At 44.9% G+C, this 15,029-nt stretch overlaps 1 protein-coding gene across 2 annotated transcripts in view; it reads right to left on the minus strand.

Annotated features, from left to right (window-relative positions):
• The window catches only part of KDM4B (lysine demethylase 4B), a 228,728-nt gene extending 219,377 nt beyond the window's left edge, over nt 1–9,351 (minus strand). For both annotated transcript variants that reach the window (XM_060784971.2, XM_060784972.2), the window contains exon 1: nt 9,264–9,351. The gene's annotated coding sequence lies outside the window, so the exon portion shown is untranslated. The remainder of the gene's footprint in view (nt 1–9,263) is intronic.
• Between the last annotated feature and the right edge of the window lie 5,678 nt (nt 9,352–15,029).

The following is a 15,029-nucleotide window of genomic DNA, read 5'->3' on the forward strand; positions in this document are numbered from 1 at the left end:
CAGACTGCAAATAATGCTTTTTGGGGGGTCTTATCCTTCAAGTTGCTGTACTTATTATAATTCCTCATCCTGCACATTATAATAAATTCAAAACCTAACTTAAGTTCAACTCATTAAAAATCTTAACTCCAGACAATATGGGCATTGACACTCATTACTGTAGAAACCTTTTGGTTTCAAATCTTTGTTGAAATAGGGCAAAAGTGGCACCATTTGGACCCACTCAAAACCTGCTTACTAACCATACAATGGCTCAAAAGCCTAAAGAAAAAGAAACAGCTTTATGCCATGACACAATCCAATGCACTGTCAGTTCCCCTTCTAAAACCAAGTACAGTCATCCTTCCTTATCCACAGATTCAGCTATCCACAGCTTAAAAATGCTTCCCATTCCAAAATAAAAAGCTTGAATTTGGCCATTTCCTAGAAGAGACACCCTTTTATTGCACTACTGTATATGATGGGACAGGAGCACTCACTGATTTGGGTATCGTCTGCAGAGGATTTCTAATTATTATACATTCCTACATCAAAGTTACATGTGTAGGGAAAGAGAGATGAATGCAGTGGACCCAAATATGGAGCATCTCAGCCCACCTTTAGATTGGAATGTATGTGTTGCCTTAACAACCTTCCCATTGTTAAACAAACTGGAGCATCCTTCTCCAAACGTGTTGGACTATGAATTCCAAAACACCAACAGGGAACTAGAAGGGGCAAAGACCCAAGAGTTCTGTCATGCATGTAGACTTCTGTGTCCTTTATATTTTCTACAATACTACATTTACTATCATGTTTACATATTCTTATTTCCTGTTTAGTGGTTTTGCCCCTTCTGGCTCCCAGTAGATGTTGTGGTTGCTTCGAGTATCACTTTAGATGAACCTAGACTTTAGAAACACTGCACTATGACCCCACTTGAACTGCCATGGCTCAATGGTATGAAATCATGGGAGTTGTAGTTTTGCAAGTATTTTCAACTTCTCTTTCAAAGAGTGTCAGTGTACTGTAAAACTAAAATCCATAGCACTGAGCCATGGCAGTTCTAGTTGGCTCAAACTGTCTTAATTCTACATTGTAGACATGCCCTTTGTCTCCTGTCACTAGGACTAACAACTCCCAGCATTCCCAGTAAGCAATGACTAATAACCACATGTAATGGGAGTTATAGGCCAACACTTCAGGGGAGTATCTGGTTAGAGAACGTTGAATTACATCAAAAGTTTCATGTGTTTTAGAAGAAGGAAAGATCACTGTTGGCAGAGAAACTCTCAAACATCTAAAGCAGTGGATCCCAACCTTTCTTTGGCTCTGCTCACCTAACCATCTCTAAAATCTTGTTACCCCATGATATATAATTCTTCTTACAAACTTAAAGGACATTAATTTGGTCTAAACAAATTTCCAAAAAACATGGCATCCATGAAAGATAAAAATATAAGAACAAATGGATTGGAGTCATCTGCATCAAATTTAGGGTCATTTAAGTGTTCACCTTCATGGTATATGTTTAGTGAGAAGATGCGAGAATATCCTTTTTAATTTTTTTGCAGTTGATCATCTTTTTATTTTTCCAAGAAAAAAAAGAACTTTGATTTCTCAATGAAAGTAATGACTATGCTTTGGATTTGTTCACAGACTTCCTGCTACACTCATATGCAGAATAAAAAGGCATGTTTATATACTGTGTATGGTTACATAATGCAAGTTGCTTCTGATGTGAGAGAATCAACCATCTACAAAGAAGGGCTAGAGAAGCAGATGGTGAAAACAGAAGAACGGCCTGCCTCAGGGGAGCGTGCTTGCTCCATCAATGTTTACAATTTACACTAATGATCAACCATTGCCAGAAGGGACAGAGAGTTTAATCTATGCTGATGATCATGCCATCACCATCCAAGTAAGGAGCTTTGAAATAGTTGAACAGAAGCTCTCCAAAGATTTAGATGTTCTTCCTGCATATTACAGGAAAACCAACTGATTCCTAATCCATCTAAAATGCAGACATGTGCTTTTCACCTTAATAACAGACAAGCATCTCGAGCTCTGAGGATGACCTGGGAAAGAATCCCACCGGAGCATTGCAAAACACCAAAATACCTGGAGTTACTGTGGACTGTGCTCTGACTTACAAGAAGCACTGCCTGACTATCAAGCAAAAAGTGGGTGCTAGAAATAATATCATACGAAAGCTGACTGGTAAAACCTGGGGATTATAACCAGATACAGCGAAGACATCTGTCCTTGCACTTTGCTACTCTGTTGTTGAATACGCATGCCCAGTGGGGAATACATCTCACCACAGGATGTCTATGCCCCACACCACTGGAGAAAATATACTGTTTAGCCAGTATTGCACAACCTGGCATCCATCAGGGAGTAGCAATAATGACAGAGCCGAGGCAGTGACATCTCCAGCCCATCCTCTGTTCGGATATCAGCCAGCACGCCAATGCCTTAAATCAAGAAGCAGCTTCTTAAGATCTACTGAGATACCCACAGAAACACCTCAGCAAGTGAATCCAAAAGTGGCAGCTTAAAAACCAGAACTTCAATCCATGACTGATATCAGATGAGAAACTCCCTCCTGGGCATGCGGAATACTGGGCAACCTGGAAGGCACGGAACAGACTGGACTCTGGAACCATGAGATGCAGAGCCAATCTTCAGAAATGGGGCTACAAAGTGAAGTCCACAACATGTGGGTGTGGAGAAAAGCAAATCACAGACCACCTACTACGACGCAGTCTGAGCCCTACCACATGCACAATAGAGGACCTTCTTACAGGGACACCAGAGGCACTCCAAGTGGCCAACTTCAGGTCAAACGACATTTAGTGTAAGTTTTTCACTTTATTTGTGTTTTTAAAAACATAACTATACCTTCAACTCACTGCTGACATAATAAATAAATAAATATTGTGTATGGCTGAGATGTTAAAATAAACCTGAGAGGAGTGTTTGGAATGAAAGTTGCCTCACTTGTGCTCCTGCATATATATATATATACAATATACTGTATATGATGCCCCTAGAACCATAAGAAATGCCAAAAACAAAAATCATGTTGGGAAACAGGAATCTTGAGCCTGCACCAATGAAAGGAAAGAAGAACCAAGTAAATTCAATCACCAAACACAGGGAGTGTTTACAAAAATACATTTTGGAAATCAAGGAAAGATTGTCGTTTGACAGGCTGTATAACACACACAACATCTCATGTTCTCAAACTAACTTCTAAAAATATTTCACACACTGAAATTTTGTCTCGGAGAAAAAAGCAGTAAAAAAACATTCAAAGTTTGAGAAATGGGAAATCTCTCCATCTCATAGTCTCTTTAATCCAAGGAGACTCCTGAAACCATTAGATGTCAGAACACTCATCTTCCAATACTTTTCTAGCCATCCCACAGAACGGCCTATCTCAAATTCTGAACCAAGTGAAATAACTCCTAAATCAAAATGATTAACTGACCAAGACACAATTGTGTATATTTTCCCAAAAAGAACCTTCACACCATTGTCGAAGGATTTCATGGCCAGAATCACTGGGTTGCTGTGAATTTTCGAGGCTGTCCATGTTCCAGCAGAATTCTCTCCTGATGTTTTGCCCACATCTATGCAAGCATCCTCAGAGGTTGTAAGGTCTAGCCAAGTGGGGTTTATATATTTGTGGAATGTCCAGGGTGGGACAAAGAACTCTTGTCTGTTTGAGGCAAATGTAAATGTTGCAAATGTTGCAAATAGCCACCTTGATCAGCATTGTCCAGGTTCATCAGTACCTGTTGAACCAACCTGGACACAGCATATTATCTGAGAACACAGAAACGCTGGACCACTCTAACCACCACCATGTCAGAGGACACAGAGAAGCCACTGAAATCCATAAGAAACATGTGGACAATTTCAACAAAAAGGAGATAACCATGAAAATGAACAAAATCTGGCTACCAGTGTTAAAAAATCAGGACAGTAAATAAAGAACAACACTAAAAAAAACAGGGGAATTCAAGACAGGAAACAATCAGGGCCAGCTAAGACCTCTCAACCAAGGATGCCTCCAGGCAGGAAACAGACAGGCTTTGAAGCTACAAGGCCATTCAATGCTAATCAAGCTGGCCAATGGCAACATTCACACTTGCCTCCAACAGATGAGAGTTCTTTCTCCCATCCTGGACATTCCACAGATATATAAACCTCCCTTGTCTAGTTTCCAACAGACCTCACAATCTCTGAGGATGCTTGCCATAGATGTGGGCAAAACCTCAGGAGAGAATGCCCAGAAAACTCACAGCAACCCAACCTTCACACCATTCTCCAATTTCCACAAACCAGGTCAAGGAAAGGGGGTTTATGCTCAGGGGGGAAAAATAAGAATATCAAGACGCAGACAGTATTTTTAATGACTAACTGTCATTTAAATGTATTTCAGATTTTCAATTTGTCTGTGTCTTCTTTATCTGGGCCCATTCGCCAGCAAGTATTATGCATGACATACCTAAAACATCATTTCAGAAGGCCTTCACAATCCTACAAACTTTCAACTATCCTTTAAACAACAACAACTGCACTTTAAACTTTCCCACAGCATCTCTCTGAACCATAAATGTGGGAGTATAGGCTCCTTCCTTACAATAACCAGGAAAAGCCCATTAAGGTTGAGCATCTTTTTTTCTAAACTTTTTTTCAGATTTTGGAAGACCTAGATTCCCAAAGAGATATCTTAGAGATGAGACAGAAATTTCATTTATGGGTCATAGCTGCTTTTATACATGAAGCCTGGGTGTTTTGTTATTGTTAATTTACTTTTATCACGCTTTTCTCCCACAGATGGGACTCAAAGTGGTGAACAAAATAGAAAAAGGACAACTACATAATACAGAAAACTATCATCCCACCAACCCGACATATAAACTATAAATTGACACATTGCATAAAACACAAATTACATAAACATAAGTAAGCATAAAAATAATCACCTATGTCATTATCATTAAAATCCCTGCGCCTCAGGTCACTGACGTTGTGCTAACAGGTTAAAATATTAAACTAAACATCTCAAAGCTCCAAGTGTTTGGCCATATGAGTCTTGTCTGACCGAGATAGCTGCTATTGTGTGTTGTCGGGAAAAGCCTGCTTCCATAAAAAGGTTTTCACCTGGGAGCAAAACACCAATAACAAGGGGGCCGAACGTACCTCTTTGGAGAGGAAGTTCCAGAGCTGTGGGGCAACCACCAAAAAGTCCCTCTCTCTTGTTCCCACCAACCATACTTGTGATGGTGGTGGGACCAAGAGGAGAGCCTCTCCTGATGATCTCAGGGCTTGTATGGGCTCATAGGAGAAGATGCAGCCACTCAAGTAGGCTGGGCCTGAACCATTTTCAACTTTTTAGGCTAAAACCAGCATCTTGAATTGCGCCCGAAAGCAAACTGTTAGTCGGTGTAGCTGCTTAAGAATTGGGGTAGTTCTTTCCTTGTATCCCGCTCCTGTAAGCAGTCTAGCTGCTGACCTTTGTACCAGTTGCAGTTTCCAAATGCTCTTTGGGGCATGAAACAAAGTTTGTTCATAGCCAAACCATCAAAAAGTAAAGGACTCAGCCACCCATACAGGCAAATTGGGGATATGGAGCTATTTGAAATCCTGGATAAGAGATGCTCAAACCTGCATTACTACTGTCAGTGTACGCTTTTTCGCCATCTTTGTACTGAATAGTTCTGAAAAGAGCTAACTACTTGGAAATATATTAACACTAAAAAAGCAATGTTTATGATAGCTATAAATGTCAACATGTTTACCATCAAGTCATTACTTGGTGATGAGGCTACAAAGACACTTCCTGTATTTTCCTTAGGACTGCTATAATGTTTTTATTAGGCAAGACACAAGCCTGTAAAGATATTACTCAAACACTTTAATTTCTAATACTGCTGTGTGTGATGCCCGTTTTAACGATCTGAAGAGAAACCAATACATAGACAATACAGTCACACCTGGACAGATAGGAAATACCACATTGACAGAAAGAAAAGAAAGGTGCAAAGCACACTCACTGTTATCAATATGCTTGTTTTTATTAGATGGAAGTGTCCCTAAGGGCCCTTAGCAGGGTTGAGAGTGTATACAAAGACCTATAACACACCTGAGCCTAAGGGCATCTTCCACCATCATCCAGTACTCAGAGCCTAGTTTTGACCCAATTCCAATCTGCTAAAACTGTAAACTTATTCTGATGTGAGACTTCAGATAACGGGCCTCATTATTATAGAGAAATTAAAGGCTCACTGGGAGAAATACCTACAGCTAGTGCTCAAAAAGAATTGACTAATTTGGAGCGCAACTACAGTATGCTGTAGAATAAATAAAGTTTGGCACTACAGGCAGTCACTATGTTTAGAACAAGAGAGGTCTGTAAGTTTGTTCTTAGATTGAATTTGTATGCAAGTCAGAACGGGTACATTTATAAGGTAACTCCATCCCTTTCTATCTATAGATCACATAGGGAAGGGTGAATAACCCTATAGTGTTTGTTTTGCTACCTGTGCCCCTGTTTGGAAGATTTCACCTCAGGAAAGAATGCTTCTGGAACATGACCATACAGCCCAAAAAAAAACTTACAGCAACCCAGTAATTCCAGCCATGAAAGTCTTCAGCAACACATTGATTTCACCTCACTTTTTGTCCCTGTGAGAACTGGATTTTGGACAATGTGGCTTGTTGTGGAAACAAGGATTGGCAATAAACTTCAGTGCAGAAAGAACCCTTTCCCCAGAAGTGGAGTTCCCTTCCTTCCGAGGGGTAGATTTCTCTCACTTCCTGTTGTTTCAGCCCCCATTCTTAACTATGAGTCATCTGTAAGACAGATGTTTGTAACTCAGGGACGGCCAGTACCCTACCTATGCTATGGAGCCGGGAGAAAGAGTTTTAAAAGGCCTTTTGCCTTCTGTGACCACAAACTCCAACTCCTTCCAGGAGGAGGATTAGATGATGATATTGTTACTACATATGTGATTGAAAACTTTTCTTTGTTTCCAGGCCCTGGATACACTGCTAGTCCAGTTAACATATTTGGCAATAATTAACTTACATGCCCTAATTAACCTTGTTGGCCCTGGTAAATTGTTTTGTTTTATGTTAGATATAATTTATTTGATAGGTTATGTTTAATTTCTTAGAATCATAAAGCTGGAAGAGACGTCATGGGCCATCCAGTCCAACCCCCTGCCAAGAAGCAGGAATACTGCATTCAAAGCACCCCTGACAGGTGGCCATCTAGCCTCTGTTTAAAAACCTCCAAAGAAGGAGCCTCCACCATACTCCGGGGCAGAGAGTTCCACTGCTGAACGGCTCTCACAGTCAGGAAGTTCTTCCTCATGTTCAGATGGAATCTCCTTTCTTTTAAATTTAGATGTTAAGTTATAATTATTTGTTATATGTTGGGTTATTTTTGCTATTATGTTTGTAATGGTTGTTGCATTTAGGCATTGAATGTTTGCCCTTTTGTGGTTGGAATCTGCCCTGAGTCCCTTTGGGGGGATAGGGCAGAATAAAAATAAAGTTATTATTATTGTTATTATTCCATGTTTATCCCCCAGAAGAGAAGACTGAGAGGAAACATGAGAGATGTGTTTAAATATCCCAAAGGATGTCCTAAAGGAGAGGGAACAGACCTTGTTTTTGCTGCCCTGGGAACTCACTGAAGTTATGGGTGGGAAAGGAGATCCCAACTGAACATTATGAGGAGGAACTTCTAGAGGTGTTCAACAGTGGAACTCATTGCCTCGGAGACTGGTGGAAGCTTCTCCTTTGAAGCTTTGAAACAGAGGTTGAATTGTCATCGGTCGGGAGGGTTTTGATTGTGTCCTTCTTTAGAAGGGAGTTGGACTGAGAGTTGGACTGGACAGCCCTCAAGGTCTCTTCCAGCTCTGTGATTCTATAGTCCTTTTTCTCCATAAACATTCTAATGTCTATGATACTAGACTGCCAGCTGTTGGGAGGGCTTTGATTGGGTTTTACAGGAGAAGGGGGTTGGACTGGGTGGCCCTTGGGATCCCTTCCAGCTCTAGGATTCTATAATCCTATAGCCCTATTTTTCCATGAACCTTTTAATGTCTATGAGCCTGGATGGTCATCTGTCAGGTGGGATCAAATTGTGTTTTTCCTGCATGACATAAGGGGATTGGGATAGATGGTCCTTTAGGATCCCTTCCAGCTCTAGAATTCTATGATTCTATAGCCCTATTTCCCCACGAACCTTCCAATACCTATGAGACTGGATGGCCATCTGTCGGGAGGGCTCCTGAACATCAGAATAGTTGGCTTGGAGTGTCTCAACCCTAGGATTCTACTATTCTGTGTTTCGATAGCCCTATTGCTCCAAGAACCTGCTGATTTCTATGAGGCTGGATGTCCATCTGTCAGGAAGACTTTGACTGTGTCCTGAATGCAAGATAATTGGTTTGGGGCCCCTTTCAACTCTAGGATTGTATGATTCTGTGATTCAATAGCCTTGTTTCTACATGAACTTAATGTCTATGAAGCTGAATGTCCATGTGTACGGTAGGATTGGATTGTGTTTTTCTGCATGGCAAAAGGGGGTTGGGTTGGATGGCATTTGCGATCCCTCTCAGCTCTAGGATTCTATGATCCTAGAGCCATATTGCTCAAAGAACCTACTGCTGTCTAGGAGGCTGAATGATCATCTGTCGGGAGGACTTTGATTGTATCCTGAATGGCAAAATAGAGTTGGTTTGAGGTCCCTTTCAACCTTAGGATTCTATGATTCTGTGACTCGATAGCCCTATTGCTTCAAGAACGTGCTTATGAGGGTCGATGGCCATCCCTCTGGAGGGTTTTGATTGTGTTCCTTTATGGAAGAAACGGCTCGACTCTCGGGTTCTGCCGCCCTAGTTCTCTCCCTGAACTTGATGGTGCCTATGAGGCTGGATGGCCATCTGCCGGGAGGGCTTTCCTGCCTGGCAAAAGGGGGTCGGACTGGATGGCCTTGGAGGATCCCTTCTAACTTTGTGATACAAAGGAATACAACACTATGCCAGTCCCAGGGCGACGCACTTGCCATTCAAAGGGGGCCCCTCCCCCTCAGCGGCCAATTTCCTCAGTAGGCCGCCATGACACTTAAAGCGGGACGGTAGCGCGACAACGGTGCCGTGTGGCACGACCCTAACCGCCCCCTTCGCCTCCCTGAGGTAAAATACGTAGCCTTCGCCTCGAGTTGTCCCCTCAAACCTGGCCCAGGAAGGCCTTACCAGTCCGCGGCCTCTTTCTCGTCGTCGTCGCTTCAACGAATCCCCTCAGAGAAAGCGAGAAAAGGCAAAAAGCCCGAAAGGGGAGGGGCGCCGCGCGTAGATCCCGCCCCCTCCGCCTCCCATTGGCCCGCCGCGCCCCGCCAGCCAATCCTCTCCCCTAGTATTAAGAGTGGCAGGGCTCTCCGCCAATCCAATGCCTTCTCCTCTTTTCCACCTCGGATTAAAGAGCGGTTGTTGTGTTTTTTTTTTCTTTTCCGGAATTGGTTGGCCTTCGCCCGCCCCCAGCCAATGGGAGCGCGGTTTAAGATTGAAACAACGGGAAGGCACGGTAGGACTTTTGCGATTGGGCCGCTGATAAAGGAGGTGGGCGGAACGAAGGGAGGGGGTCCAAGACCGCGCGTGCGCACACCGTTTCCCTTCGATGCCCAATTGCAGAGAATGGCTTGGAAAGTGTGTACGTGAGGATGTGCACAGCAGCAGAAAGAGGAGGGGGCTTTTCAAATGGAAGAGTAGGGAAGGCAACATGTGCCAAGTCTAAGTTGGTGGGGCAGCCCAATCGATTTCAAGGCCCTTCAGGACCTGTAAAGGCCCTTCAATAGATTTAAACACACACACATATATATTCTCAGTTTGTACCAAGGCTGTATGTTAGGTGAAATGGTCTTCTGAAGTCACTGGCCGTTTAGATTTCAATGTACAACGCTTTTATGAGTCTCTAAACCTCTCTCCTTATGCTGGTCTATGACCTTAATTAGCATTTGTTGGTGTGTGAAATCACTGGATTGGCTGTGGCTGGCTGAAGTGGCCCTTTTGTGAAGTCACTGGATTGGCTGTGGATGGGTGAAGTGGCCCTCTGTGAAATCACTGGATTGGCTGTGGTTAGACGACCTGGCCCTTTGTGAAGTCACTGGGTTGGCTGTGGATGGGTGAAGTGGCCCTCTTGTGAAGTCACTGGATTGGCTGTGGTTAGACGACCTGGCCCTTTGTGAAGTCACTGGGTTGGCTGTGGCTGGTTGAAGTGGCCCTCTTGTGAAGTCACTGGATTGGCTTTGGCTAGGTGAAGTGGTCCTCTGTGAAATCACAGGATTGGCTGTGGCTGGGTGAAGTGGCCCTCTTGTGAAGTCACTGGATTGGCTGTGGTTAGACGACCTGGCCCTTTGTGAAGTCACTGGGTTGGCTGTGGCTGGGTGAAGTGGCCCTCTTGTGAAGTCACTGGATTGGCTTTGGCTAGGTGAAGTGGTCCTCTGTGAAATCACAGGATTGGCTGTGGCTGGGTGAAGTGGCCCTCTTGTGAAGTCACTGGATTGGCTTTGGCTAGGTGAAGTGGTCCTCTGTGAAATCACAGGATTGGCTGTGGCTGGGTGAAGTGGCCCTCTTGTGAAGTCACTGGATTGGCTGTGGTTAGACGACCTGGCCCTTTGTGAAGTCACTGGGTTGGCTGTGGCTGGGTGAAGTGGCCCTCTTGTGAAGTCACTGGATTGGCTTTGGCTAGGTGAAGTGGTCCTCTGTGAAATCACAGGATTGGCTGTGGCTGGGTGAAGTGGCCCTCTTGTGAAGTCACTGGATTGGCTGTGGTTAGACGACCTGGCCCTTTGTGAAGTCACTGGGTTGGCTGTGGCTGGTTGAAGTGGCCCTCTTGTGAAGTCACTGGATTGGCTGTGGTTAGACGACCTGGCCCTTTGTGAAGTCACTGGGTTGGCTGTGGCTGGGTGAAGTGGCCCTCTTGTGAAGTCACTGGATTGGCTTTGGCTAGGTGAAGTGGTCCTCTGTGAAATCACAGGATTGGCTGTGGCTGGGTGAAGTGGCCCTCTTGTGAAGTCACTGGATTGGCTGTGGTTAGACGACCTGGCCCTTTGTGAAGTCACTGGGTTGGCTGTGGCTGGTTGAAGTGGCCCTCTTGTGAAGTCACTGGATTGGCTTTGGCTAGGTGAAGTGGTCCTCTGTGAAATCACAGGATTGGCTGTGGCTGGGTGAAGTGGCCCTTTTCTGAAGTCACTGGATTGGCTTTGGCTAGGTGAAGTGACCCTCTGTGAAATCACTGGATTGGCTGTGGATGGGTAAAGTGGCCCTTTTTTTAAATCACTGGATTGGCTTTGGCTAGGTGAAGTGACCCTCTGTGAAATCACTGGATTGGCTGTGGCTGGGTGAAGTGGCCCTCTTGTGAAGTCACTGGATTGGCTGTGGTTAGACGACCTGGCCCTTTGTGAAGTCACTGGGTTGGCTGTGGCTGGGTGAAGTGGCCCTCTTGTGAAGTCACTGGATTGGCTGTGGTTAGACGACCTGGCCCTTTGTGAAGTCACTGGGTTGGCTGTGGCTGGTTGAAGTGGCCCTCTTGTGAAGTCACTGGATTGGCTTTGGCTAGGTGAAGTGGTCCTCTGTGAAATCACAGGATTGGCTGTGGCTGGGTGAAGTGGCCCTTTTCTGAAGTCACTGGATTGGCTTTGGCTAGGTGAAGTGACCCTCTGTGAAATCACTGGATTGGCTATGGATGGGTAAAGTGGCCCTTTTTTTAAATCACTGGATTGGCTTTGGCTAGGTGAAGTGACCCTCTGTGAAATCACTGGATTGGCTGTGGCTGGGTGAAGTGGCCCTCTTGTGAAGTCACTGGATTGGCTGTGGTTTGATGACCTGGCCCTTTGTGAAGCCACTGGGTTGGCTGTGGCTGGGTGAAGTGGCCCTTTGTGAAGCCACTGGGTTGGCTGTGGCTGGGTGAAGTGGCCCTCTTGTGAAGTCACTGGATTGGCTTTGGCTAGGTGAAGTGGTCCTCTGTGAAATCACTGGATTGGCTGTGGCTGGGTGAAGTGGCCCTTTTCTGAAGTCACTGGATTGGCTTTGGCTAGGTGAAGTGACCCTCTGTGAAATCACTGGATTGGCTGTGGCTGGGTGAAGTGGCCCTCTTGTGAAGTCACTGGATTGACTGTGGTTAGACGACCTGGCCCTTTTTGAAGTCACTGGGTTGGCTGTGGCTGGTTGAAGTGGCCCTCTGTGAAGTCACTGGATTGGCTTTGGCTAGGTGAAGTGGCCCTCTGTGAAATCATTGGATGGGCTGTGGATGGGTGAAATGGTCCTCTTGTGAAATCACTGAATTGGCTGTCACTGGGTGAAGTGGCCCTTTTGTGAAGTCACTGGATTGGCAGTGGCTGGCTGGAGTGGCCCTCTTGTGAAGTCGTTGGATTGGTTGTGGTTAAACGGTTCTGGCCCCGCTTACCTCTCCGAACGCATCTCCACCTATGAACCGACTAGAACATTAAGATCGTCTGGGGAGGCCCTGCTCTCGATCCCGCCTGCGTCACAGGCGCGCTTGGCGGGGACGAGAGACAGGGCCTTCTCAGTGGTGGTCCCTCGGCTATGGAATGCCTTGCCGGCAGACATCAGACAGGCACCTTCGTTGCTGACGTTTCGGAGAATGGTCAAGACCTGGCTTTATGAACAAGCGTTTGGCTAAGCAATGCAACCAATCAAGGAAGACGGTAAATGGAACATAGGAACGGCACAAGGACTATGAGAACAGATCTGATTTCAACTGAGGCGTTATATATTTTGTTTGTTGATTTGTCTTGTCTGATTGTTAATTGTTGTGGATCGATGTTGTTGATCCTGTTGTTGCATTGTTATGTTTTAATTGCACTGTAAACCGCATTGAGTCGCCTGTTAAGGGCTGAAAAATGCGGTATAGAAATGAAGCAAATAAATAAATAAATAAATAAATAAAATAGACGACCTGGCCCTTTGTGAAGTCACTGGGTTGGCTTTGGCTAGGTGAAGTGGCCCTCTGAAATCACTGGATTGGCTGTGGATGGGTGAAGTGGCCCTCTGTGAAGTCACTGGATTGGCTGCAGCTGAGTGAATCAACCCTCTGAAGTCACTGGCCTTTTATATTTCAATGTACGATTGTGAAGTCACTGGATTGGCTGTGGTTAGGTGAAGTGGCCCTCTGGTGAAGTCACTGTCAAATCAAGGTGCCCTGTGTATGAAGGGAGGATGAAAGGAAGGGAGAAAGGAAAAGAGCCACAAAAGAGGGCCATGTTGCCCTGGAGACATTGTGCCAGAGCTGGAAAAGGGGGAAAGGGAAGAGAAAAAGAAGGGAAAGAATGGGAAAAGAAAGAAAAAGGAGGAAGGGAGGGGGCGGAATGGAAAAGGGAAAAGGTATAATGTTATGTTTTACTACCACACATTGTATTGATTGAGGTTATTGTTGTATATTTTATGTTGTTCTTGTTTGCATTGTTGTTGTCTTGGGGAGATGGGGCAGGATATAAGTAAAGTTGTTGTTGTTGTTATAAGGGAAGGAAAGAAGGGAAGGGAAATCAAGGGAGAAGGGAGAAGGTGGGTGAGAAAAAAGGAGGGAAGGAAAGGGAAAGATAGAAGAGGGAGGAAGGTGTATGAAAGAAAGCAGGGGAAGGAGGCAGTTCAGGTCCTGAACCGGTGCTTGACGGCTGTGACGGTCTGGATGAGGGCAAACAAATTGAAACTGAATCCAGATAAGGCAGAGTTACTCCTGGTCAGTTGTAAGGCCAAACAGGGGATAGGGTTACAGCCTGTGCTGGACAGGGTTACACTCCCCCTGAAGTCACAGGTTCGCAGCTTGGGAGTTCTGGAGTCAGCTGAGCCTGGAACCCCAGATTTTGGCAGTGGCAGGGGAGTTTTTGCACAATTAAAACTTGTGCGCCAGCTGAACCCATACGTTGAGAAGCCTGACTTGGCCACGGCAGTCCATGCTCTTGTTACATCTCAAATAGACTACTGCAATGTGTTCTACATGAGACTGCCTTTGAAGACTGTTCAGAAGCTTCAAGTAGTCCAACAAGCAGCAGGCAGATTGCTCACCAGAGCAGCATAAAGGGAGCACAGAACCCCCCTGTTGCATCAGCTCTGCTGGCTGCCAGTCTGCTACTGAGAATAATTCAAAGTGCTGGCTTGAGCCCTCGACGATTCTGGTCCAGCTTACCTATATGAACTCATCTCCCTTTATGAGCCAGCTAAAGCAGCTGCGATTGGCAGGGACAAGAGACAGGACCTTCTCGGTGGTGGCTCCTAGGCTGCGGAAATCCCTAGTGAAACTAGATCGGCCCCCTCCCTCCAGGCATTTAGGAAACAACTTAAGATCTCATGATTCAAGAAGGCATTCAGTGAATGACAGGAACATGGAAACATGGAAGTTAAAGATTACCTCACAACTGATGCAAGGCCTACATGTTTTATGTTGTCTTTGTGCTTGTTGTTTATAGTTTTATAATGTTAATGGTTTCAATCTATTGTTATACGAGGTTGATTTTATATGTGATGTTTTGTGTGTGTAATGCATTAAATTTCGCCATTGATTATGTTGTGAACTGCTTTGAGTCCCCCTAGGGCACTGTTTCTCAACCTGAGGGTCGGGACCCCTAGGGAGGTCGCGAGGGGGTGTCAGAGGGGTCGCCAAAGACAATTAGAAAACAGTATTTTCTGTTGGTTGTGGGGGTTCCATGTGGGAAGTTTGGCCCAATTCTATCATTGGTGAAGTTCAGAATGCTCTTTGATTATAGGTGAACTATAAATCCCAGCCACTACAACTCCCAAATGTCAAGGTCTATCTTCCCCAAACTGCACCAGTGTCCACATTTGGTCACATTGAGTATTCATGTCAAGTTTGGTCCAGATGCATCAGTGCTCTCTGGATGTAGGTAAACTATAACTCCAAAACCCAAGGTCAATGCCCACCACACGCTTCCAGAATTTGTTGTTGGTCATGGGAGCTATGTGTCCCAAGTTTGGTTCAATTCCATC

Source organism: Anolis sagrei, chromosome X (genome assembly GCF_037176765.1).
Source record: "Anolis sagrei isolate rAnoSag1 chromosome X, rAnoSag1.mat, whole genome shotgun sequence".
Taxonomy (NCBI): domain Eukaryota; kingdom Metazoa; phylum Chordata; class Lepidosauria; order Squamata; family Dactyloidae; genus Anolis; species Anolis sagrei.